Source organism: Leptodactylus fuscus, chromosome 6, assembly GCF_031893055.1.
Source record: "Leptodactylus fuscus isolate aLepFus1 chromosome 6, aLepFus1.hap2, whole genome shotgun sequence".
Classification (NCBI taxonomy): Eukaryota; Metazoa; Chordata; class Amphibia; order Anura; family Leptodactylidae; genus Leptodactylus; species Leptodactylus fuscus.
In genome coordinates this window covers 107,485,597-107,510,810 of record NC_134270.1, presented here as the reverse complement: position 1 = coordinate 107,510,810, position 25,214 = coordinate 107,485,597, and positions in this window count along the sequence as shown.

Genomic DNA, 25,214 nt, shown 5'->3' with positions numbered 1-25,214 from the left:
CCCTCCCTCCATCTCTACCCCCAGCATTGACATTCCCCCTCCCTCCATTTCTGCCCCCAGCGTTGACATTCCCCCTCCCATCATCTCTGCCCCCAGCATTGACATTCCCCTCTCCCTCCATTTCTGCCCTCAGCGTTGACATTCCCCCCTCCCTCCATCTCTGCCCCAGTCTTGAATTTCCTACCTGCCTCCATCTGTGCCCCCAGTCTTGACATTTCCCCTCCCTCCATCTCTGCCCCCAGCGTTGACATTCCCCCTCCCTTTATCTCTGCCCCCAGCATTGACATTCCCCACTCCCTCCATTTCTGCCCTCGGCGTTGACATTCCCCCTCCTTCCATCTCTGCCCCAGTCTTGAATTTCCTACCTGCCTCCATCTGTGCCCCAAGTCTCGATATTTCCCCTCCCTCCATCTCTGCCCCCAGCATTGACATTCCCCCTCCCTTCATCTCTGCCCCCAGCATTGACATTCCCCACTCCCTCCATTTCTGCCCCCGGCGTTGACATTCCCCCCTACCTCCATCTCTGCCCCAGTCTTGAATTTACACCCTGCCTCCATCTGTGCCCCAGTCTCGACATTTCCCCCCCCTCCATCTCTGCCCCCAGCGTTGACATTCCCCCCTCCCTCCATCTCTGCCCCCAGCATTGACATTCCCCCTCCCTCCATTTCTGCCCCCAGCATTGACATTCCCCCTATCTCCATCTCTGCCCCCAGCATTAACATTCCCCACTCCCTCCATTTTTGCCCCCGGCGTTGACATTCCCCCCTCCCTCCATCTCTGCCCCAGTCTTGAATTTCCTACCTGCCTCCTTCTGTGCCTCAAGTCTCGATATTTCCCTCCCTCCATCTCTGCCCCAGCGTTGACATTCCCCCCTCCCTCCATCTCTGCCCCAGTATTGACATTCCACCCTCCCTCCATCTCTGCCCCCAGTATTGACATTTTCCCCCCTCCTTCCATTTCTGCCCCCGGCGTTGACATTCCCCCTCCCTCCATCTCTGCCCCAGTCTTGAATTTCCTACCTGCCTCCTTCTGTGCCTCAAGTCTCGATATTTCCCCTCCCTCCATCATTGCCCCCAGCGTTGACATTCCCCCCTCCCTCCATCTCTGCCCCCAGTATTGACATTTTCCCCCCTCCCTCCATTTCTGCCCACAATATTGACATTCCCCCCTCCCTCCATTTCTGCCCCCAGCAATAACATTCCCCACTCCCTCCATTTTTGCCCCCGGCGTTGACATTCCCCCCTCCCTCCATCTCTGCCCCCAGTATTGATATTCCCCCCTCCTTCCATCTCTGCCCCAATATTGACATTCCCCCTCCCTCCATTTCTGCCCCCATCGTTGACATTCCCCCCTCCCTCCATCTCTGCCCCAAGCGTTGACATTCCCCCTCTTTCCATCTCTGCCCCCAGTATTGACATTCCCCCCTCCCTCCATCTCTGCCCCCAGTACTGACATTCCCCCTCCCTCCATCTCTGCCCCTAGTCTTGACATTCCCCCTCCCTCCATCTCTTCCCCCAGCGTTGACATTCCCCCCTTCCTCCATTTCTGCCCCCAGCGTTGACATTCTCCCCTCCCTCCATCTCTGCCCCCAGCGTTGACATTCCCCCTCCCTCTATCTCTGCCCCAGCGTTGACATTCCCCTCCCTCCATTTCTGCCCCCAGCATTGACATTCCCCCTCCCTCCATCATTGCCCCCAGCGTTGACATTCCCCCCTCCCTCCATCTCTGCCCCCAGTATTGACATTTTCCCCCCTCCCTCCATTTCTGCCCGCAATATTGACATTCCCCACTCCCTCCATTTCTGCCCCCGGCGTTGACATTCCCCCCTCCCTCCATCTCTGCCCCAGTGTTAAATTTCCTATCTTCCTCCATCTGTGCCCCAAGTCTCGATATTTCCCCTCCCTCCATCTCTGCCCCCAGCATTGACATTCCCCCTCCCTTCATCTCTGCCCCCAGCATTGACATTCCCCACTCCCTCCATTTCTGCCCCCAGCGTTGACATACCCCCCTCCCTCCATCTCTGCCCCAGTCTTGAATTTCCAACCTGCCTCCATCTGTGCCCCCAGTCTCTACATTCTCCCTCCCTCCATCTCTGCCCCCAGCATTGACATTCCCCCCTCCCTCCATCTCTGCCCCCAGCATTGACATTCCCCCTCCCTCCATTTCTGCCCCCAGTGTTGACATTCCCCCTCCCTCCATCTCTGCCCCCAGCATTAACATTCTCCACTCCCTCCATTTTTGCCCCCGGCGTTGACATTCCCCCCTCCCTCCATCTCTGCCCCAGTCTTGAATTTCCTACCTGCCTCCATCTGTGCCTCAAGTCTCGATATTTCCCCTCCCTCCATCATTGCCCCCAGCGTTGACATATTCCCCCCTCCCTCCATTTCTGCTCACAATATTGACATTCCCCACTCCCTCCATTTCTGCCCCCGGCATTGACATTCCCCCCTTCCTCCATCTCTGCCCCCGTCTTGAATTTCCTACCTGCCTCCATCTGTGCCCCAATTCTCGATATTTCCCCTCCCTCCATCTCTGCCCCCAGCGTTGACATTCCCCCCTCCCTCCATCTCTGCCCCCAGTATTGACATTCCACCCTCCATCCATCTCTGCCCCCAGTATTGACATTTTCCCCCCTCCCTCCATCTCTGCCCCCAATATTGACATTCTTCCTCCCTCTATCACTGCCCACAGTGTTGACATTCCTCCCTCTCTCCATTTCTGCCCCCAGCGTTGACACTCCCCCCTCCCTCCATCTCTGCCCCAAGTGTTGACATTCCCCTCCCTCCATTTCTGCCCCCAGCATTGACATTCCCCCTCTCTCCATCTCTGCCCCCAGTATTGACATTCCCCCCTCCCTCCATCTCTACCCCCAGCATTGACATTCCCCCCTCCCTCCCTGCCCCCAGTCTTGACATTCCCCCTCCCTCCATCTCTGCCTCCAGGCATGACATTCTCCCATCCCTCTATTTCTGCCCCCAATATTGACATTCCCCTCCCTCCATCTCTGCCTCCAGTATTGACTTTCCCCCCTGCTTCCATTTCTGCCCCCAGCGTTGACATTCCCCCATCCCTCCATCTCTGCCCCAGTCTTGAATTTCCCACCTCCCTCCATCTGTGCCCCCAGACTAAACATCCCCCCTACCTCCATCTCTGCCCCAACATTGACATTCCCCCCTCCCTCCATCTCTTCCCCCAGCGTTGACATTCCCCCCTCCCTCCCTGCCCCCAGCATTGACATTCACCCCTCCCTCCATTTCTGCCCCCAGCGATTACATTCCCTCCTCCCTCCATCTCTGCCCCAAGCGTTGACATTCCGCCTCCCTCCATTTCTGCCCCCAGCATTGACATTCCCCCTCTCTCCATCTCTGCCCCCAGTATTGACATTCCCCCTCCCTCCATCTCTGCCCCCAGCATTGACATTCCCCCCTCCATCTTTGCCCCAGTATTGACATTCCCCCCTCCCTCCATTTCTGCCCGCAATATTGACATTCCCCCCTCCCTCCATCTGTGCCATCAGTCTTGACATCCCCCCTCCCTCCATCTCTGCCCCAATATTGACATTCCCCCTCCCTCCATCTCTTCCCCCAGCGTTAACATTCCCCCCTCCCTCCATTTCTGCCCCCAGCGTTGACATTCTCCTCTCCCTCCATCTCTGCCCCAGTCTTGAATTTTCTACCTGCCTCCATCTGTTCCCCAAGTCTCAATATTTCCCCTCCCTCCATCTCTGCCCCCAGCGTTGACATTCCCCCCTCCCTCCATCTCTGCCCCCAGTATTGATATTCCCCCCTCCTTCCATTTCTGCCCCCAATGTTGACATTCCCCCCTCCCTCCATCTCTGCCCCAAGCGTTGACATTCCCCCTCTTTCCATCTCTGCCCCTAGTATTGACATTCCCCCCTCCCTCCATCTCTGCCCCCAGTATTGACATTCCCCCCTCCCTCCATCTCTGCCCCTAGTCTTGACATTCCCCCTCCCTCCATCTCTTCCCCCAGCGTTGACATTCCCCCCTTCCTCCATTTCTGCCCCCAGCGTTGACATTCTCCCCTCCCTCCATCTCTGCCCCCAGCGTTGACATTCCCCCTCCCTCTATCTCTGCCCCAGCGTTGACATTCCCCTCCCTCCATTTCTGCCCCCAGCATTGACATTCCCCCTCCCTCCATCTCTGCCCCCAGCGTTGACATTCACCCCTCCCACCATTTCTGCCCCCAGCGTTGACATTCTCCCCTCCCTCCATTTCTGCCCCAGTGTTGACATTCTCTCCTCCCTCCATCTCTGCCCCCAGCGTTGACATTCCCCCCTCCCTCCATCTCTGCCCCAGCGTTGACATTACCCCTCCCTCCATTTCTGCCCCCAGCATTGACATTCCCCCTCCCTCCATCTCTGCCCCCAGCGTTGACATTCCCCCTCCCTCCATTTCTGCCCCTAGCGTTGACATTCTCCCCTCCCTCCATCTCTGCCCCCAGCGTTGACATTCCCCCTCCCTCCATCTCTGCCCCCAGCATTGACATTCCCCCTCCCTCTATCTCTGCCCCCAGCATTGACATTCCCCCTCCCTCCATTTCTGCCCCCAGCATTGACATTCCCCCTCCCTCCATCTCTGCCCCCAGCGTTGACATTCCCCCCTCCCTCCATCTCTGCTCCCAGCATTGGCATTCCCCCCTCCCTCCAACTCTGCCGCCAGCGTTGACATTCCCCTTTCCCTCCATCTCTGCCCTTAGCGTTGACATCCCCCCTCCCTCCATCTCTGCCCCAGTATTGACAGTCCCCCCTACCTCCATCTCTGCCCCCAGCGTTGACATTCCCCCCTCCCTCCATCTCTGCCCCCAGCATTGACATTCCCCCTCCCTCCATTTCTGCCCCCAGCGTTGACATTCCCCCTCCCTCCATCTCTGCCCCCAGCATTAACATTCCCCACTCCCTCCATTTTTGCCCCCGGCGTTGACATTCCCCCCTCCCTCCATCTCTGCCCCAGTCTTGAATTTCCTACCTGCCTCCTTCTGTGCCTCAAGTCTCGATATTTCCCCTCCCTCCATCATTGCTCCCAGCGTTGACATTCCCCCCTCCCTCCATCTCTGCCCCCAGTATTGACATTTTCCCCCCTCCCTCCATTTCTGCCCACAATATTGACATTCCCCCCTCCCTCCATCTCTGCCCCCAGTATTGATATTCCCCCCTCCTTCCATCTCTGCCCCCAATATTGACATTCCCCCTCCCTCCATTTCTGCCCCCACTGTTGACATTCCCCCCTCCCTCCATCTCTGCCCCAAGCGTTGACATTCCCCCTCTTTCCATCTCTGCCCCCAGTATTGACATTCCCCCCTCCATCTCTGCCCCCAGTACTGACATTTCCCCCTCCCTCCATCTCTGCCCCTAGTCTTGACATTCCCCCTCCCTCCATCTCTTCCCCCAGCGTTGACATTCCCCGCTTCCTCCATTTCTGCCCCCAGCGTTGACATTCTCCCCTCCCTCCATTTCTGCCCCCAGTGTTGACATTCTCCCCTCCCTCCATCTCTGCCCCAGCGTTGACATTACCCCTCCCTCCATTTCTGCCCCCAGCATTGACATTCCCCCTCCCTCCATCTCTGCCCCCAGCGTTGACATTCCCCCTCCCTCCATTTCTGCCCCCAGCGTTGACATTCTCCCCTCCCTCCATCTCTGCCCCCAGCGTTGACATTCCCCCTCCCTCCATCTCTGCCCCCAGCGTTGACATTCCCCCTCCCTCCATTTCTGCCCCCAGCGTTGACATTCTCCCCTCCCTCCATCTCTGCCCCCAGCGTTGACATTCCCCCTCCCTCCATCTCTGCCCCCAGCGTTGACATTCCCCCTCCCTCCATCTCTGCCCCCAGCGTTGACATTCCCCCTCCCTCCATTTCTGCCCCCAGCGTTGACATTCCCCCTCCCTCCATCTCTGCCCCCAGCGTTGACATTCCCCCCTCCCTCCATCTCTGCCCCCAGCATTGACATTCCCCCTCCCTCCATTTCTGCCCCCAGCGTTGACATTCCCCCTCCCTCCATCTCTGCCCCCAGCATTAACATTCCCCACTCCCTCCATTTTTGCCCCCGGCGTTGACATTCCCCCCTCCCTCCATCTCTGCCCCAGTCTTGAATTTCCTACCTGCCTCCTTCTGTGCCTCAAGTCTCGATATTTCCCCTCCCTCCATCATTGCCCCCAGCGTTGACATTCCCCCCTCCCTCCATCTCTGCCCCCAGTATTGACATTTTCCCCCCTCCCTCCATTTCTGCCCACAATATTGACATTCCCCCCTCCCTTCATTTCTGCCCCCAGCATTAACATTCCCCACTCCCTCCATTTTTGCCCCCGGCTTTGACATTCCCCCCTCCCTCCATCTCTGCCCCAATCTTGAATTTCCTACCTGCCTCCATCTGTGCCCCAAGTCTCGATATTTCCCCTCCCTCCATCTCTGCCCCCAGCGTTGACATTCCCCCCTCCCTCCATCTCTGCCCCCAGTATTGACATTCCACCCTCCCTCCATCTCTGCCCCCAGTATTGACATTTTCCCCACTCCCTCCATTTCTGCCCGCAATATTGACATTCCCCACTCCCTCCATTTCTGCCCCCGGCGTTGACATTCCCCCCTCCCTCCATCTCTGCCCCAGTCTTGAATTTCCTACCTGCCTCCATCTGTGCCCCAAGTCTCGATATTTCCCCTCCCTCCATCTCTGCCCCCAGCGTTGACATTCCCCCTCCCTTCATCTCTGCCCCCAGTATTGACATTCCCCCCTCCCTCCATCTCTGCCCCCAATATTGACATTCCCCCTCCCTCCATCTCTGCTTCCAGCGTTGACATTCCTCCCTCTCTCCATTTCTGCCCCCACCGTTGACGTTCCCCTTTCCCTCCATCTCTGCCCCAAGCGTTGACATTCCTTTCCCTCCATTTCTGCCCCCAGCATTGACATTACCCCTCTCTCCATCTCTGCCCCTAGTATTGATATTCCCCCCTTCCTCCATCTCTGCCCCCAGCATTGACATTCCCCCCTCCTTCCATCTCTGCCCCCAGTCTTGACATTCCCCCTCCCTCCATCTCTGTCCCCAGGCATGACATTCTCCCATCCCTCTATTTCTGCCCCCAATATTGACATTCCCCTTCCCTCCATCTGTGCCTCCAGGCTGGAGATTACCCCTTCCCTCCATCTCTGCCCCCAGCATTGACACTCCCCCCTGCTTCCATTTCTGCCCCCAGCATTGACATTCCCCTCTCCCTCCATCTCTGCTTCCAGCATTGGCATTCCCCCCTCCCTCCAACTCTGCCCCCAGCGTTGACATTCACCTTTCCCTCCATCTCTGCCCTTAGCGTTGACATCCCCCCTTCCTTTATCTCTGACCCCAGTATTGACATTCCTCCCTCTCCATCTCTGACCCCAGTATTGACATTCCCCCCTCCCTCCATCTCTGTCCCCAGCATTGACATTCCCCCCTCCCTCCATCTATGCCCCAGTATTGACATTCCCCTCCTCCATCTCTGCCCCCAGTCTTGACATTCCCCCCTCCCTCCATCTGTGCTCCCAGTCTTAAAATTCCCCACTCCCTCCATTTCTGCAGCCAATATTGACATTCCCCCCTCCTTCCATCTCTGCCCCCAGGTAGGACATTCCTCCCTCCTCCATTTCTGGCCCCAGCGTTGACATTCCCCCTTCCCTCCATCTCTGCCCCCTACACTGATATTCCCCCTCCCTCCATCTCTGCACCCAGCGTTGACATTCCCCCCTCCCTCCATTTCTGCCCCCAGTCTTGACATTCCCCCTTCCCTCTATCTGTGCTCCCAGTCTTGACATCCCCCCTCCCTCCATTTCTGTTCCCAATATTGACATTCCCCCTTCCCTTCATCTGTGCCCCCAGTCTTGACATTCCCCCTCCCTCCATCTCTGCTTCCAGCATTGACATTTCCCCCTCCCTCCATCTCTACCCCAATATTGACATTCCCCCCTCCCTCCATCTCTGCCCCAGTCTTGAATTTCCTGCCTCCCTCCATCTGCGCCCCCAGTCTTGACATCCCCCCTGCCTCCATCTCTACCCCAATATTGACATTCCCCCCTCCCTCCATCTCTGCCCCAGCGTTGACATTCCCCCCTCCCTCCATTTCTGCCCCCAGCGTTCACATTCCCCCCTCCCTCCATCTCTGCCCCAGCGTTGACATTCCCCACTCCCTCCATCTCTGCCCCCAGCGTTGACGTTTCCCCTCCCTCCATTTCTGCCCCCAGCGTTGACATTCCCCCTCCCTCCATCTCTGCTTCCAGTATTGACATTCCCACCTCCCTCCATCTCTGCCCCCAGCGTTGACATTCCCCCTCCCTACATCTGTGCACCCGGTCTTGACATTCCCCCTCCCTCCATCTCTGCCCCAATATTGACATTCCCCCCTCCCTCCATCTCTGCCCCCAGCGTTAACATTCCCCCCTCCCTCCATTTCTGCCCCCAGCGTTGACATTCCCCCCTCCCTCCATTTCTGCCCCCAGCATTGACATTTCCTCTCCCTCCATCACTGCCCCCAGCAGTGACATTCCCCCTCCCTCCATTTCTGCCCACAGCGTTGACATTACCCCTTCCTCCATCTCTGCCCCCAGTATTGACAGTCCCCCCTCCCTCCATCTCTGCCCCCAGCATTGACATTCCCCCCTCCCTCCATCTCTGCCCCCAGCATTGTCATTCCCCCCTCCCTCCATCTCTACCCTTAGCGTTGACATCCCCCTCCATCTGTGCCCCAGAATTGACATTCCCCCCCTCCATCTCTGACCCTAGTATTGACATTCCCCCACCCTCTTTTCTGCCCCCAGCGTTGACATTCCCCCTCCCTCCATCTCTGCCCCCAGCATTGACATTCCCCACCCCCTCCATCTCTGCCCCCAGCGTTGACATTCCCCCCTCCCTCCATCTCTGCCCCAGTCTTGAATTTCCCACCTGCCTCCATCTGTGCCCCCAGTCTTGACATTTCCCCTCCCTCCATCTCTGCCCCCAATATTGACATTCCCTCTCCCTCCATGTCTGCCACCAGCATTGACATTCCCCTCTCCCTCCATCTCAGCCCCAAGCGTTGACATTCCCCCTCCATCCAATTCAGCCCCCAGCGTTGACATTCCCCCCTCTCCATCTCTGCCCGCAGTATTGACATTCCCCCCTCCCTCCATCACTGCCCCCAGTCTTGACATTCCCCCCTCCCTCCATCTGTGCTCCCAGCGTTGACATTCCCCCTCCCTCTATCTCTGCCCCAGCGTTGACATTCCCCTCCCTCCATTTCTGCCCCCAGCATTGACATTCCCCCTCCCTCCATCTCTGCCCCCAGCGTTGACATTCACCCCTCCCACCATTTCTGCCCCCAGCGTTGACATTCTCCCCTCCCTCCATTTCTGCCCCCAGTGTTGACATTCTCCCCTCCCTCCATCTCTGCCCCCAGCGTTGACATTCCCCCCTCCCTCCATCTTTGCCCCAGCGTTGACATTACCCCTCCCTCCATTTCTGCCCCCAGCATTGACATTACCCCTCCCTCCATCTCTGCCCCCAGCGTTGACATTCCCCCTCCCTCCATTTCTGCCCCCAGCGTTGACATTCTCCCCTCCCTCCATCTCTGCCCCCAGCGTTGACATTCCCCCTCCCTCCATCTCTGCCCCCAGCGTTGACATTCCCCCTCCCTCCATCTCTGCCCCCAGCGTTGACATTCCCCCTCCCTCCATTTCTGCCCCCAGCATTGACATTCTCCCTCCCTCCATCTCTGCCCCCAGCGTTGACACTCCCCCCTCCCTCCATCTCTGCTCCCAGCATTGGCATTCCCCCCTCCCTCCAACTCTGCCGCCAGCGTTGACATTCCCCTTTCCCTCCATCTCTGCCCTTAGCGTTGACATCCCCCCTCCCTCCATCTCTGCCCCAGTATTGACAGTCCCCCCTCCCTCCATCTCTGCCCCCAGCGTTGACATTCCCCCCTCCCTCCATCTCTGCCCCCAGCATTGACATTCCCCCTCCCTCCATTTCTGCCCCCAGTGTTGACATTCCCCCTCCCTCCATCTCTGCCCCCAGCATTAACATTCCCCACTCCCTCCATTTTTGCCCCCGGCGTTGACATTCCCCCCTTCCTCCATCTCTGCCCCAGTCTTGAATTTCCTACCTGCCTCCTTCTGTGCCTCAAGTCTCGATATTTCCCCTCCCTCCATCATTGCCCCCAGCGTTGACATTCCCCCCTCCCTCCATCTCTGCCCCCAGTATTGACATTTTCCCCCCTCCCTCCATTTCTGCCCACAATATTGACATTCCCCCCTCCCTCCATTTCTGCCCCCAGCATTAACAATCCCCACTCCCTCCATTTTTGCCCCCGGCTTTGACATTCCCCCCTCCCTCCATCTCTGCCCCAATCTTGAATTTCCTACCTGCCTCCATCTGTGCCTCAAGTCTCGATATTTCCCCTCCCTCCATCTCTGCCCCCAGCGTTGACATTCCCCCCTCCCTCCATCTCTGCCCCCAGTATTGACATTCCACCCTCCCTCCATCTCTGCCCCCAGTATTGACATTTTCCCCACTCCCTCCATTTCTGCCCGCAATATTGACATTCCCCACTCCCTCCATTTCTGCCCCCGGCGTTGACATTCCCCCCTCCCTCCATCTCTGCCCCAGTCTTGAATTTCCTACCTGCCTCCATCTGTGCCCCAATTCTCGATATTTCCCCTCCCTCCATCTCTGCCCCCAGCGTTGACATTCCCCCCTCCCTTCATCTCTGCCCCCAGTATTGACATTCCCCCCTCCCTCCATCTCTGCCCCCAATATTGACATTCCCCCTCCCTCCATCTCTGCTTCCAGCGTTGACATTCCTCCCTCTCTCCATTTCTGCCCCCAGCGTTGACGTTCCCCTTTCCCTCCATCTCTGCCCCAAGCGTTGACATTCCTTTCCCTCCATTTCTGCCCCCAGCATTGACATTACCCCTCTCTCCATCTCTGCCCTTAGTATTGACATTCCCCCTTCCTCCATCTCTGCCCCCAGCATTGACATTCCCCCCTCCTTCCATCTCTGCCCCCAGTCTTGACATTCCCCCTCCCTCCATCTCTGTCCCCAGGCATGACATTCTCCCATCCCTCTATTTCTGCCCCCAATATTGACATTCCCCTTCCCTCCATCTGTGCCTCCAGGCTGGAGATTACCCCTTCCCTCCATCTCTGCCCCCAGCATTGACACTCCCCCCTGCTTCCATTTCTGCCCCCAGCATTGACATTCCCCTCTCCCTCCATCTCTGCTCCCAGCATTGGCATTCTCCCCTCCCTCCAACTCTGCCCCCAGCGTTGACATTCACCTTTCCCTCCATCTCTGCCCTTAGCGTTGACATCCCCCCTCCCTTTATCTCTGACCCCAGTATTGACATTCCTCCCTCTCCATCTCTGACCCCAGTATTGACATTCCCCCCTCCCTCCATCTCTGTAACCAGCATTGACATTCCCCCCTCCCTCCATCTATGCCCCAGTATTGACATTCCCCTCCTCCATCTCTGCCCCCAGTCTTGACATTCCCCCCTCCCTCCATCTGTGCTCCCAGTCTTAAAATTCCCCACTCCCTCCATTTCTGCAGCCAATATTGACATTCCCCCCTCCCTCCATCTCTGCCCCCAGGCAGGACATTCCTCCCTCCTCCATTTCTGGCCCCAGCGTTGACATTCCCCCTTCCCTCCATCTCTGCCCCCTACACTGATATTCCCCCTCCCTCCATCTCTGCACCCAGCGTTGACATTCCCCCCTCCCTCCATTTCTGCCCCCAGTCTTGACATTCCCCCCTCCCTCTATCTGTGCTCCCAGTCTTGACCTCCCCCCTCCCTCCATTTCTGTTCCCAATATTGACATTCCCCCTTCCCTTCATCTGTGCCCCCAGTCTTGACATTCCCCCTCCCTCCATCTCTGCTTCCAGCATTGACATTTCCCCCTCCCTCCATCTCTACCCCAATATTGACATCCCCCCCTCCCTCCATCTCTGCCCCAGTCTTGAATTTCCTGCCTCTCTCCATCTGCGCCCCCAGTCTTGACATCCCCCCTGCCTCCATCTCTACCCCAATATTGACATTCCCCCCTCCCTCCATCTCTGCCCCAGCGTTGACATTCCCCCCCCCTCCATTTCTGCCCCCAGCGTTCACATTCCCCCCTCCCTCCATCTCTGCCCCAGCGTTGACATTCCCCACTCCCTCCATCTCTGCCCCCATCGTTGACGTTTCCCCTCCCTCCATTTCTGCCCCCAGCGTTGACATTCCCCCTCCCTCCATCTCTGCTTCCAGTATTGACATTCCCACCTCCCTCCATCTCTGCCCCCAGCGTTGACATTCCCCCTCCCTCCATCTGTGCACCCGGTCTTGACATTCCCCCTCCCTCCATCTCTGCCCCAATATTGACATTCGCCCCTCCCTCCATCTCTGCCCCCAGCGTTAACATTCCCCCCTCCCTCCATTTCTGCCCCCAGCGTTGACATTCCCCCCTCCCTCCATTTCTGCGCCCAGCATTGACATTTCCTCTCCCTCCATCACTGCCCCCAGCAGTGACATTCCCCCTCCCTCCATTTCTGCCCACAGCGTTGACATTACCCCTTCCTCCATCTTTGCCCCCAGTATTGACAGTCCCCCCTCCCTCCATCTCTGCCCCCAGCATTGACATTCCCCCCTCCCTCCATCTCTGCCCCCAGCATTGGCATTCCCCCCTCCCTCCATCTCTGCCCTTAGCGTTGACATCCCCCTCCATCTCTGCCCCAGAATTGACATTCCCCCCCTCCATCTCTGACCCTAGTATTGACATTCCCCCACCCTCTTTTCTGCCCCCAGCGTTGACATTCCCCCTCCCTCCATCTCTACCCCAATATTGACATTCCCCCCTCCCTCCATCTCTGCCCCAGTCTTGAATTTCCTGCCTCTCTCCATCTGCGCCCCCAGTCTTGACATCCCCCCTGCCTCCATCTCTACCCCAATATTGACATTCCCCCCTCCCTCCATCTCTGCCCCAGCGTTGACATTCCCCCCCCCCTCCATTTCTGCCCCCAGCGTTCACATTCCCCCCTCCCTCCATCTCTGCCCCAGCGTTGACATTCCCCACTCCCTCCATGTCTGCCCCCATCGTTGACGTTTCCCCTCCCTCCATTTCTGCCCCCAGCGTTGACATTCCCCCTCCCTCCATCTCTGCTTCCAGTATTGACATTCCCACCTCCCTCCATCTCTGCCCCCAGCGTTGACATTCCCCCTCCCTCCATCTCTGACCCTAGTATTGACATTCCCCCACCCTCTTTTCTGCCCCCAGCGTTGACATTCCCCCTCCCTCCATCTCTGCCCCCAGCATTGACATTCCCCACCCCCTCCATCTCTGCCCCCAGCGTTGACATTCCCCCCTCCCTCCATCTCTGCCCCAGTCTTGAATTTCCCACCTGCCTCCATCTGTGCCCCCAGTCTTGACATTTCCCCTCCCTCCATCTCTGCCCCCAATATTGACATTCCCTCTCCCTCCATGTCTGCCACCAGCGTTGACATTCCCTCCTCCCTCCATCTCTGCCCCCAGCGTTGACATTCCCCTTTCCCTCCATCTCTGCCCTTAGCGTTAACAATCCCCCCTCCCTCCATCTCTGCCCCAGTCTTGAATTTCCCAACTGCCTCCATCTGTGCCCCCAGTCTTGACATTTCCCCTCCCTCCATCTCTGCCCCCAATATTGACATTCCCCTCTCCCTCCATCTCTGCCCGCAGTATTGACATTCCCCCCTCCCTCCATCACTGCCCCCAGTCTTGACATTCCCCCCTCCCTCCATCTGTGCTCCCAGTCTTGACATTCCCCCCTCCCTCCATTTCTGCCCCCAAAATTGACATTCCCATCTTCCTCCATCTGTGCTCCCAGTTTTGACATTCCCCCTTCCCTCCATCTCTGCCCCCAGTGTTGACATTCCCCCCCCTCTGTCTCTGCCCCCAATATTAACATTCCCCCTCCCTCCATCTCTGCCCCCAGCCATGACATTCTCCCCTCCCTCCATCTCTGCCCCAGTATTGACATTCACCCCTCCCTCCATTTCTGCCCCCAATATTGACATTCCCCCCTCCCTCCATCTGTTCCCTCCAGTCTTGACATTCCCCCCTCCCTCCATCTCTGCCCCCAGAATTGACATTTCCCCCTCCCTCCATCTCTGCCCCAAGCGTTGACATTCTCCCCTACCTCCATCTCTGCCCCAGTCTTGAATTCCCCCGTCCCTCCATCTGTGCCCCCAGCCTTGACATTCCCCCCCCTCCATTTCTGCCTCAATTATTGACATTCCCCCCTTTCTCCATCTCTGCCCCCTGTATTGACATTCACCCTCCCACCATCTCTGCCCCCAGTAATGACATTCGCCCCTCCCTCCATCTCTGCCCCCAGTATTGACATTCCCCCTCCCTCCATCTCTTCCCCCAGCATTGGCATTCCCCCCTCCCTCCATCTTTGCCCCAGTATTTACAATCCCCCTCCCTCCATTTCTGCCAGCAATTTTGACATTCCCCCCTCCCTCCATCTCTGCCCCAAATATTGACATTCCCCCTCCCTCCATCTCTGCCCCCAGCGTTGACATTCCCCCCTCCCTCCATTTCTGCCCCCAGCGTTGACATTCCCCCCTCCCTCCATCTCTGCCCCAAGCGTTGACATTCCCCCTCCCTCCATTTCTGCCCCCAGCATTGACATTCCCCCTCTCTCCATCTCTGCCCCCAGTATTGACATTCCCCCTCCCTCCATCTCTGCCACCAGTATTGACATTCCCCTCTCCCTCCATCTCTGCCACCAGCATTGACATTCCCCCCTCCCTCCATCTCTGCTCCCAGCATTGGCATTCCCCCCTCCCTCCAACTCTGCCCCCAGCGTTGACATTCACCTTTCCCTCCATCTCTGCCCTTAGCATTGACATCCCCCTCCCTCCATCTCTGCCCCCAGTATTGACATTCTCCCCTCTCCATCTCTGACCCCAGTATTGACATTCCCCCCTCCCTCCATCTCTGCCCCCAGTATTTACATTCCCCCCTCCATCTCTGCCCCCAGTATTGACAATTCCCCTCCCTCCATTTCTGCCCCCAGCGTTGACATTCCTTCTCCCTCCATCTCTGCCCCCAGCATTAACATTCCCCACTCTATCCATTTTTGCCCCCGGCGTTGACATTCCCCCCTCCCTCCATCTCTGCCCTAGTCTTGAATTTCCTAACTGCCTCATTCTGTGCCTCAAGTCTCGATATGTCCCCTCCCTCCATCTCTGCCCCCAGCGCTGACGTTCCACCCTCCCTCCATCTCTGCCCCCAGTATTGACATTTTCCCCCCTCCCTCCATTTCTGCCCGCAATATTGACATTCCCCCCTCCCTCCATTTCTGCCCCCAGAGTTTACATTCCCCCTCCCTCTTTTTCTACCCCCAGTTTTGACATTCCCCCTCCCTCCATCTCTGCCCCCAGTATTGACATTCCCCCCTTGCTCAATCTCTGCTCCCAGTATTGACATTCCCCCCTCTCTTCATCTCTGCCACCAGCATTGACATTCCCTCTTCCCACCATCTCTGCCCCCTGCGTTGACATTCCCCCTCCCTCCATCTCTGCCCCCAGCATTGACATTCCCCCCTCCATCTTTGCCCCAGTATTGACATTCCCCCCTCCCTCCATTTCTGCCCACAATATTGACATTCCCCCCTCCCTCCATCTGTGCCCCCAGTCTTGACATTCCCCCCTCCCTCCATCTGTGCCCCCAGTCTTGACATTCCCCCTCCATCTCTGCTCCCAGCATTGACATTCCCCCCTCCCTCCATCTCTACCCCAGCGTTGACATTCCCTTCTCCCTCCATCTCTGCCCCAGTCTTGAATTCCCCCCTCCCTCCATTTCTGACCCCAGTGTTAACATTCCCTCTCCCTCCATCTCTGCTCCCAGCATTGACATTCCCCCCTCCCTCCATCTGTGCTCCCAGTCTTGACATTCCCCCCTCCTTCCATATATGCCCCCAAGATTGACATTCCCCCCTCCCTCCATCTGTGCCCCCAGCATTGACATTCCCCCCTCTCTCCATCTCTGCCCCCAACATTGACATTCCCCCTCCATCCATTTCTGCCCCCAGGCATGACATTCTCCCATCCCTCTATTTCTGCCCCCAATATTGACATTCCCCTTCCCTCCATCTGTGCCCCCAGGCTTGAGATTACTCCCTCCCTCCATCTCTGCCCCCAGGCTTCAGATTACTCCCTCCCTCCATCTCTGCCCCTAGCATTGACATTCCCCCCTGCCTCCATTTCTGCCCCCAGCGTTGACATTCCCCCATCCCTCCATCTCTTCCCCAGTCTTGAATTTCCCGCCTCTCTCCATCTGTGCCCCCAGTCTTGAATTTTCCGCCTCTCTCCATCTGGGCTTCCAGTCTTGACATCCCCCCTCCCTCCATCTCTGCCCCAATATTGACATTCCCCCTTCCCTCCATCTCTGCCTCCAGCATTGACATTCCCCGCTCCCTCCTTCTGTGCTCCCATTCTTGACATTCCCCCCTCCCTTCATATCTGCCCCCAATATTCACATTCCCCCCTCCCTCCATCTCTGCCCCAAGCGGTGACATTCCCCCTCCCTCCATTTCTGCCCCCAGCGTTGACATTCACCCTCCCTCCATCTCTGCTCCCCAATATTGACATTCCCCCTCCCTCCATTTCTGACCCCAGCGTTGACATTCCCTCTCCCTCCATCTCTGCCCCCAGTCTTGACATTGCCCTCTCCCTCCATTTATGCCCCCAATATTGACATTCCCCCTCCCTCCATTTCTGCCCCCAGCGTTGACATTCCCCCTCCTTCCATCTCTGCTCCCAATATTGACATTCCCCCTCCTTCCATTTCTGACCCCAGCGTTGACATTCCCCCTCCCTCCATCTCTGCCCCCAGTCTTGACATTCCCCCTCCCTCCATCTGTGCTCCCAGTCTTGACATTCCCCCCTCCCTCCATTTATGCCCCCAATATTGACATTCCCCCTCCCTCCATCTTTGCCCCCAGTCTTGACATTCCACCCTCTCTCCATCTCTGCCCCCAGCATTAACATTCCCCCCTCCCTCCATCTCTGCCCCTAGGCATGATTTTCCCCCCTCCCTCCATTACTGGCCCCAACGTTGACATTCCCCTTTCCCTCCATCTCTGCCCCCAACTTTCCCCCTCCTTCCATCTCTGCCCCCAGCGTTGACATTCCCCCCTACCTCTATTTCTGCCCCCAATATTGACATTCCCGTTCCATCGATCTGTGCCCCAGGCTTGAGATTACCCCCTCCCTCCATCTCTGCCCCCAGCATTGACTTTCCCACCTCCCTCCATTTCTGCCCCCAGCGTTGACATTCCCCCATCCCCCCACCTCTGCCCCAGTCTTGAATTTCCCACCTCCCTCCATCTGTGCCCCCAGTCTTGACGTCCCCCCTCCCTCCATCACTGCCCCAATATTGACATTCCCCGCTCCCTACATCTCTGCCCCCAGTGGTGACATTCCCCCTTCCTCCATTTCTGCCCCCAGTGTTGACATTCCCCCCTCCCTCCATCTCTTCCCCCAGCGGTGACATTCCGCCTCCCTCCATTTCTGCCCCCAGCGCTGACATTCCCCCTCCCTCCATCTCTGCTCCAAATATTGAAATTCCCCCTTCCTCCATTTCTGATCCCAGCGTTGACATTCCCTCTCCCTCCATCTCTGCCCCCAGTCTTGACATTCCCTCCTCCCTCCATTTATGCCCCCAATATTGACATTCCCCCCTCCCTCCATCTCTGCCCCCAGTGGTGACATTCCCCCTCCCTCCATCTCTGCCCCAGCATTGACATTCCCCTCTCCCTCCATCTCTGCCCCCAATATTGACATTCCCCCTCACTCCATTTCTGACCCCAGCGTTGACATTCCCCCTCCCTCCATCTCTGCCCCCAGTCTTGACATTCCCCCCTCCCTCCATCTGTGCTCCCAGTCTTGATATTCCCCCCTCCCTCCATTTATGCCCCCAATATTGACATTCCCCCCTCCCTCCATCTGTGCCCCCAGTCTTGACATTCCACCCTCCCTACATCTCTGCCCACAGCATTGACATTCCCCCCTCCCTCCATCTCTGCCCTAACATTGACATTCTCCCTCCCTCCATCTCTGCCCCTAGGCATGACATTCCCCCCTCCCTCCATTACTGGCCCCAGCGTTGACATTCCCCCTCCCTCCATCTCTGCCCCAACATTGACATTCTCCCTCCCTCCATCTCTGCCCCTAGGCATGACATTCCCCTCTCCCTCCATTACTGCCCCCAGCGTTGACATTCCCTGCTCCCTCCATCTCTGCCCCCAGCATTGACATTCCTCCTCCCTCCATTTCTGCCCCCAGCGTTGACATTCCCCCTCCCTCCATCTCTGCTTCCAGTATTGACATTCTCCCATCCCTCTATTTTTGCCCCCAATATTGACATTCCCCTTCCCTCCATCTGTGCCCCCAGGCTTGAGATTACCCCCTCCCTCCATCTCTGCCCCCAGTATTGACTTTCCCCCTCCCTCCATTTCTGCCCCCAGCATTGAAATTCCCCCATCCCTCCACCTCTGCCCCAATATTGACATTCCCCCTTCCCTTCATCTCTGCCCCCAGCGTTGACATTCCCCCCTCACTCCATTTCTTTCTCCAGCGTTGACATTCCCCCCTCCCTCCATCTCTGCCCCCAGAGTTGACATTCCCCGCTCCCTCTATCTCTGCCCCAATATTGACATTCCCCTCCCTCCATCTGTGCCCCCAGGCTTGAAATTCCCCCCTCCCTTCATCTCTGCCCCCAGCGTTGACATTCCCCCCTCCCTCCATTTCTGCCCCCAGCGTTGACATTCCCCCCTCCCTCCATCTCTGCCCCCAGCGGTGACATTCCTCCTCCCTCCATTTCTGCCCCCAGCATTGACATTCCCCCTCCCTCCATTTCTGCCCCCAGTATTGATATTCCCCCCTTCCTCCATCTCTGCCCCAGTCTTGAATTTCCCACCTGCCTCCATCTGTGCCCCAGTCTTGACATTTCCCCTCCCTCCATCTCTGCCCCCAATATTGACATTTCCCCTCCCTCCACCTCTGCCCCCAGCGTTGACTTCCCCCCTATCTCCATTTCTGCCTCCAGCGTTGACATTCCTCCCCTCCCTCCATCTCTGCCCCAAGCGATGACATTCCCCCTCCCTCCATTTCTGCCCCAAGCGTTGACATTCCCCGTCTCTCCATTTCTGCCCCCAGTATTGACATTCCCCCCTCCCTCCATCTGTGCTCCCATTCTTGACATTCCCCCCTCCCTCCATTTCTGCCCGCAATATTGACATTCCCCAATCCCTCCATCTGTGCCCCCAGTCTTGACATTCCCCCTTCCTCCATCTCTGCCCCCAGCATTGACATTCCCCCCTCCCTCCATCTCTGCCCCCAGTGTTGACATTCCCCACTCTCTCCATCTCTGCCCCCAATATTGACATTCCCCCTTCCTCCATCTCTGCTCCCAGCTATAACATTCCCCCCTCCCTCCATCTCTGCACCCAGCGTTGACATTCCCCCCTCCCTCCATCTCTACCCTAGCATTGACATTCCCCCTCTCCATTTCTGCCCCCAGCGTTGACATCACCCCTCCCTCCATCTCTGCCCTCAGTATTGACATTCCCCCCTCCCTCCATCTCTGCCCCCAGCATTGACATCCCCCCTCCCTCCATCTCTACCCCCACCATTGACATTCCCCCCTCCCTCCATCTCTGCCCCCAATATTGACATTCCCCCTCCCTCCATCTCTGCTCCCAGCCATGACATTCCCCCCTCCCTCCATCTCTGCCCCCAGCCATGACATTCCCCCCTCCCTCCATCTCTGCCCCCAGCGTTGACGTTCCCCCTCCCTCCATTTCTGCCCCCAGCGTTGACATTCCCCCTCCCTCCATCTCTGCTTCCAGTATTGACATTCTCCCATCCCTCTATTTCTGCCCCCAATATTGACATTCCCCTTCCCTCCATCTTTGCCCCAGGCTTGAGATTACCCCCTCCCTCCACCTCTGCCCCAGTCTTGAATTTCCCGCCTCCCTCCATCTGTGCCCCCAGTCTTGACATCCCTCCTCCCTCCATTACTGCCCCAATATTGACATTCCCCCCTCCCTCTATCTCTGCCCCCAGCGTTGACATTCCCCCCTCCCTCCATTTCTTTCCCCAGCGTTGACATTCCCCCCTCCCTCCATCTCTGCCCCCAGCGTTGACATTCCCCCCTCCCTCCATCTTTGCCCCCAGTATTGACATTCCCCCCTCCCTCCATCTCTGCCACCAGCATTGACATTCCCCTCTCCCTCCATCTCTGCCCCCAGCAATGACATTCCCCCCTCAATCCATCTCTGCTCCTAGCATTGGCATTCCCCCCTCCCTCCAACTCTGCCCCCAGCGTTGACATTCCCCCCTCTCTCCATCTCTGCCCCCAATATTGACATTCCCCCTTAATCCATCTCTGCTCCCAGCTATAACATTCCCCCCTCCCTCCATCTCTGCACCCAGCGTTGACATTCCCCCCTCCCTCCATCTCTGCCCCAGCATTGACATTCCCCTCTCCATTTCTGCCCCCAGCGTTGACATCACCCCTCCCTCCATCTCTGCCCCCAGTATTGACATTCCTCCCTCCCTCCATGTCTGCCCCAGTCTTGACATTCCCCCCTCCCTCCAACTGTGCTCCCAGTCTTGACATTCCCCCCTTCCTTCATTTCTGCCCCCAGTCTTGACACTCCCCCCTCGCTCCATCTCTTCCCCCAGCATTGACATCCCCCCTCCCTCCATCTCTACCACCACCGTTGACATTCCCCCCTCCCTCCATCTCTGCCCCCAATATTGACATTCCCCCTCCCTCCATCTCTGCTCCCAGCCATGACATTCCCCCCTACCTCCATCTCTGCCCCCAGCCATGACATTCCCCCCTCCCTCCATCTCTGCCCTCAGCGTTGACATTCCCCCTCCCTCCATCTCTGCTTCCAGTATTGACATTCTCCCATCCCTCTATTTCTGCCCCAAATATTGACATTCCCCTTCCCTCCATCTGTGCCCCCAGGCTTGAGATTACCCCCTCCCTCCATCTCTGCCCCAGCATTGACTTTCCCCCCTCCCTCCATTTCTGCCCCCAGCGTTGACATTTCCCCATCCCTCCACCTCTGCCCCAGTCTTGAATTTCCCGCCTCCCTCCATCTGTGCCCCCAGTCTTGACATCCCTCCTCCCTCCATCACTGCCCCAATATTGACATTCCCCCCTCCCTCTATCTCTGCCCCCAGCGTTGACATTCCCCCCTCCCTCCATTTCTTTCCCCAGCGTTGACATTCCCCCCATCCCTCCATCTCTGCCCCCAGCGTTGACATTCCCCGCTCCCTCCATCTCTGCCCCCAGCGGTGACATTCCCCCCTTCCTCCTTTTCTGCCCCCAGCGTTGACATTCCCCCCTCCCTCCATCTCTGCCCCCAGCAGTGACATTCCCCCTTCCTCCATTTCTGCCCCCAGTGCTGACATTCCCCCTCCCTCCATCTCTGCTCCCAATATTGAAATTCCCCCTTCCTCCATTTCTGCCCCCAGCGTTGACATTCCCCCCCTTTCTCCATTTCTGCCCCAAGCGTTGACATTCCCCCTGCCTCCATTTCTGCCCCAAGCGTTGACATTCCCCGTCTCTCCATCTCTGCCCCCAGTATTGACATTCCACCCTCCCTCCTTGCCCCCAGTCTTGACATTCCCCCCTCCCTCCATCTGTGCTCCCAGTCTTGACATTCCCCACTCCCTCCATTTCTGCCCCCAATATTGACATTCCCCCTTTCCTTCATTTCTGCCCCCAGTCTTGACATTCCCCCCTCCCTCCATCTCTGCCCCCAGCATTGACATCCCCTCTCCCTCCATCTCTACCCCCACCGTTGACATTCCCCCCTCCCTCCATCTCTGCCCCCAATATTGACATTCCCCCTCCCTCCATCTCTGCCCCCAGCCATGACATTCCCCCCTACCTCCATCTCTTCCCCCAGCCATGAAATTCCCCCCTCCCTCCATCTCTGCCCCCAGCATTGACATTCCCCCCTCCCTCCGTTTCTGCCCCCAGCATTGACATTCCCCCCTCCCTCCATTTCTGCCCGCAATTTTGACTTTCCCCCCTCCCTCCATCTCTGCCCCAGTCTTGAATTTCCTACCTGCCTCCTTCTGTGCCTCAAGTCTCGATATTTCCCCTCCCTCCATCATTGCCCCCAGCGTTGACATTCCCCCCTCCCTCCATCTCTGCCCCCAGTATTGATATTCCCCCCTCCTTCCATCTCTGCCCCAATATTGACATTCCCCCTCCCTCCATTTCTGCCCCCACCGTTGACATTCCCCCCTCCCTCCATCTCTGCCCCAAGCGTTGACATTCCCCCTCTTTCCATCTCTGCCCCCAGTATTGACATTCCCCCCTCCATCTCTGCCCCCAGTACTGACATTCCCCCCTCCCTCCATCTCTGCCCCTAGTCTTGACATTCCCCCTCCCTCCATCTCTTCCCCCAGCGTTGACATTCCCCCCTTCCTCCATTTCTGCCCCCCCAGCGTTGACATTCTCCCCTCCCTCCATCTCTGCCCCCAGCGTTGACATTCCCCCTCCCTCTATCTCTGCCCCAGCGTTGACATTCCCCTCCCTCCATTTCTGCCCCCAGCATTGACATTCCCCCTCCCTCCATCTCTGCCCCCAGCGTTGACATTCACCCCTCCCACCATTTCTGCCCCCAGCGTTGACATTCTCCCCTCCCTCCATTTCTGCCCCCAGTGTTGACATTCTCCCCTCCCTCCATCTCTCCCCCCAGCGTTGACATTCCCCCCTCCCTCCATCTCTGCCCCAGCGTTGACATTACCCCTCCCTCCATTTCTGCCCCCAGCATTGACATTCCCCCTCCCTCCATCTCTGCCCCCAGCGTTGACATTCCCCCTCCCTCCATTTCTGCCCCCAGCGTTGACATTCTCCCCTCCCTCCATCTCTGCCCCCAGCGTTGACATTCCCCCTCCCTCCATCTCTGCCCCCAGCGTTGACATTCCCCCTCCCTCCATCTCTGCCCCCAGCGTTGACATTCCCCCTTCCTCCATTTCTGCCCCCAGCATTGACATTCCCCCTCCCTCCATCTCTGCCCCCAATATTGACATTCCCCCTCCCTCCATCTCTGCCCCCAGCGTTGACATTCCCCCATCCCTCCATTTCTGCCCCCAGCGTTGACATTCCCCCCTCCCTCCATCTCTGCCTCAAGCGTTGACATTCCCCCTCCCTCTATCTCTGCCCCCAGCATTGACATTCCCCCCTCCCTCCATCTCTGTCCCCAGTCTTGACATTCCCCCCTCCCTCCATCTGTGCTCCCAGTCTTGACATTCTCCCCTCCCTCCATTTCTGCCCCCAATATTGACATTCCCCACTCCCTCCATCTGTGCCCCCAGTCTTGACATTCCCCCTCCCTCCATCTCTGCCCCCAGCATTGATATTCCCCCCTCCCTCCATCTCTGCCCCCAGTGTTGACATTCCCCCCTCTCTTCATCTCTTCCCCCAATATTGACATTCCCCCTTCCTCCATCTCTGCCCCCAGCCATAACATTCCCCCTCCCTCCATCTTTGCCCCCAGCGTTGACATTCCCCCCTCCCTCTATTTCTGCCCCCAGTATTGACATTCCCCCCTCCCTCCAACTCTGCCCCCAGCGTTGACATTCCCCTTTCCTTCCATCTCTACCCTTAGCGTTGACATTCCCCCTTCCCTCGATCTCTGCCCCCACTATTGACATTCCCCCCTCCCTCCATCTCTGACCCCCGTATTGACATTCCCCCCTCCCTCCATCTCTGCCCCCAGCGTTGACATTCCCCCCTCCCTCCACCTCTGCCCCAGCATTGACATTCCCCCTCTCTCCATTTCTGCCCCCAGCGTTGACATCATCCCTCCCTCCATCTCTGCCCCCAGTATTGACATTCCCCCCTCCCTCCATGTCTGCCCCAGTCTTGACATTCCCCCCTCCCTCCAACTGTGCTCCCAGTCTTGACATTCCCCCATTCCTTCATTTTTTCCCCCAGTCTTGACATTCCCCCCTCCCCTATCTCTGCTCCCAGCATTGACATCCCCCCTCCCTCCATCTCTACCCCCACTGTTGACATTCCCCCCTCCCTCCCTGCCCCCAATATTGACATTCCCCCTCCCTCCATCTCTGCCCCCAGCCATGACATTCCCCCCTCCCTCCATCTCTGCCCCCAGCCATGACATTCCCCCCTCCCTCTATCTCTGCCCCCAGCATTGACATTCCCCCCTCCCTCCGTTTCTACCCCAGCATTGACATTCCCCCATCTCTCCAACTCTGCCCCCAGGGTTGACATTCCCCCTTCCATCCATCTCTGCCCTTAGCGTTGACATTCCCCCCTCCCTCCATCTCTGCCCCAGTCTTGAATTTTTTACCTACCTCCATCTGTGCCCCCATTCTTGACATTCCCCCCACCCTCTATTTCTGCCTCCATTATTGACATTCCCCCCTCCCTTCAACTCTGCCCCCAGCGTTGACATTCCCCCTCCCTCCATCTATGCCCCCAGTAATGACATTCGCCCCTCCCTGAATCTCTGCCCTCAGTATTAACATTCCCCACTCCCTCCATCTCTGCCCCCAGCGGTGACATTCTCCCCTTCCTCCATTTCTGCCCCCAGCATTGACATTCCCCCCTCCCTCCATCTCTGCTCCCAGCAGTGACATTCCTCCTTCCTCCATCTCTGCTCCCAATATTGACATTCCCCCTCCCTCCATTTCTGACCCCAGCGTTGACATTCCCTCTCCCTCCATCTCTGCCCCCAGTCTTGACATTCCCCACTCCCTCCGTGCTCCCAGTCTTGACATTCCCCCCTCCCTCCATTTATGCCCCCAATATTGACATTCCCCCCTCCCTCCATCTGTGCCCCCAGTCTTGACATTCCACCCTCCCTCCATCTCTGCCTCCAGCATTGACATTCCCCCCTCCCTCCATCTCTACCCCAACATTGACATTCTCCCTCCCTCCATCTCTGCCCCTAGGCATGACATTCCCCCCTCCCTCCATTACTGGCCCCAGCGTTGACATTCTCCCTTCCCTCCATCTCTGCCCCCAACATTCCCCCTTCCTCCATCTCTGCCCCCAGCGTTGACATTCCCCCCTCTCTCCATTTCTGCCCCCAGCGTTGACATTCCCCCCTCTCTCCATTTCTGCCCCCAGCGTTGACATTCCCCCTTCCCTCCATCTCTGCCCCCACTATTGACATTCCCCCCTCC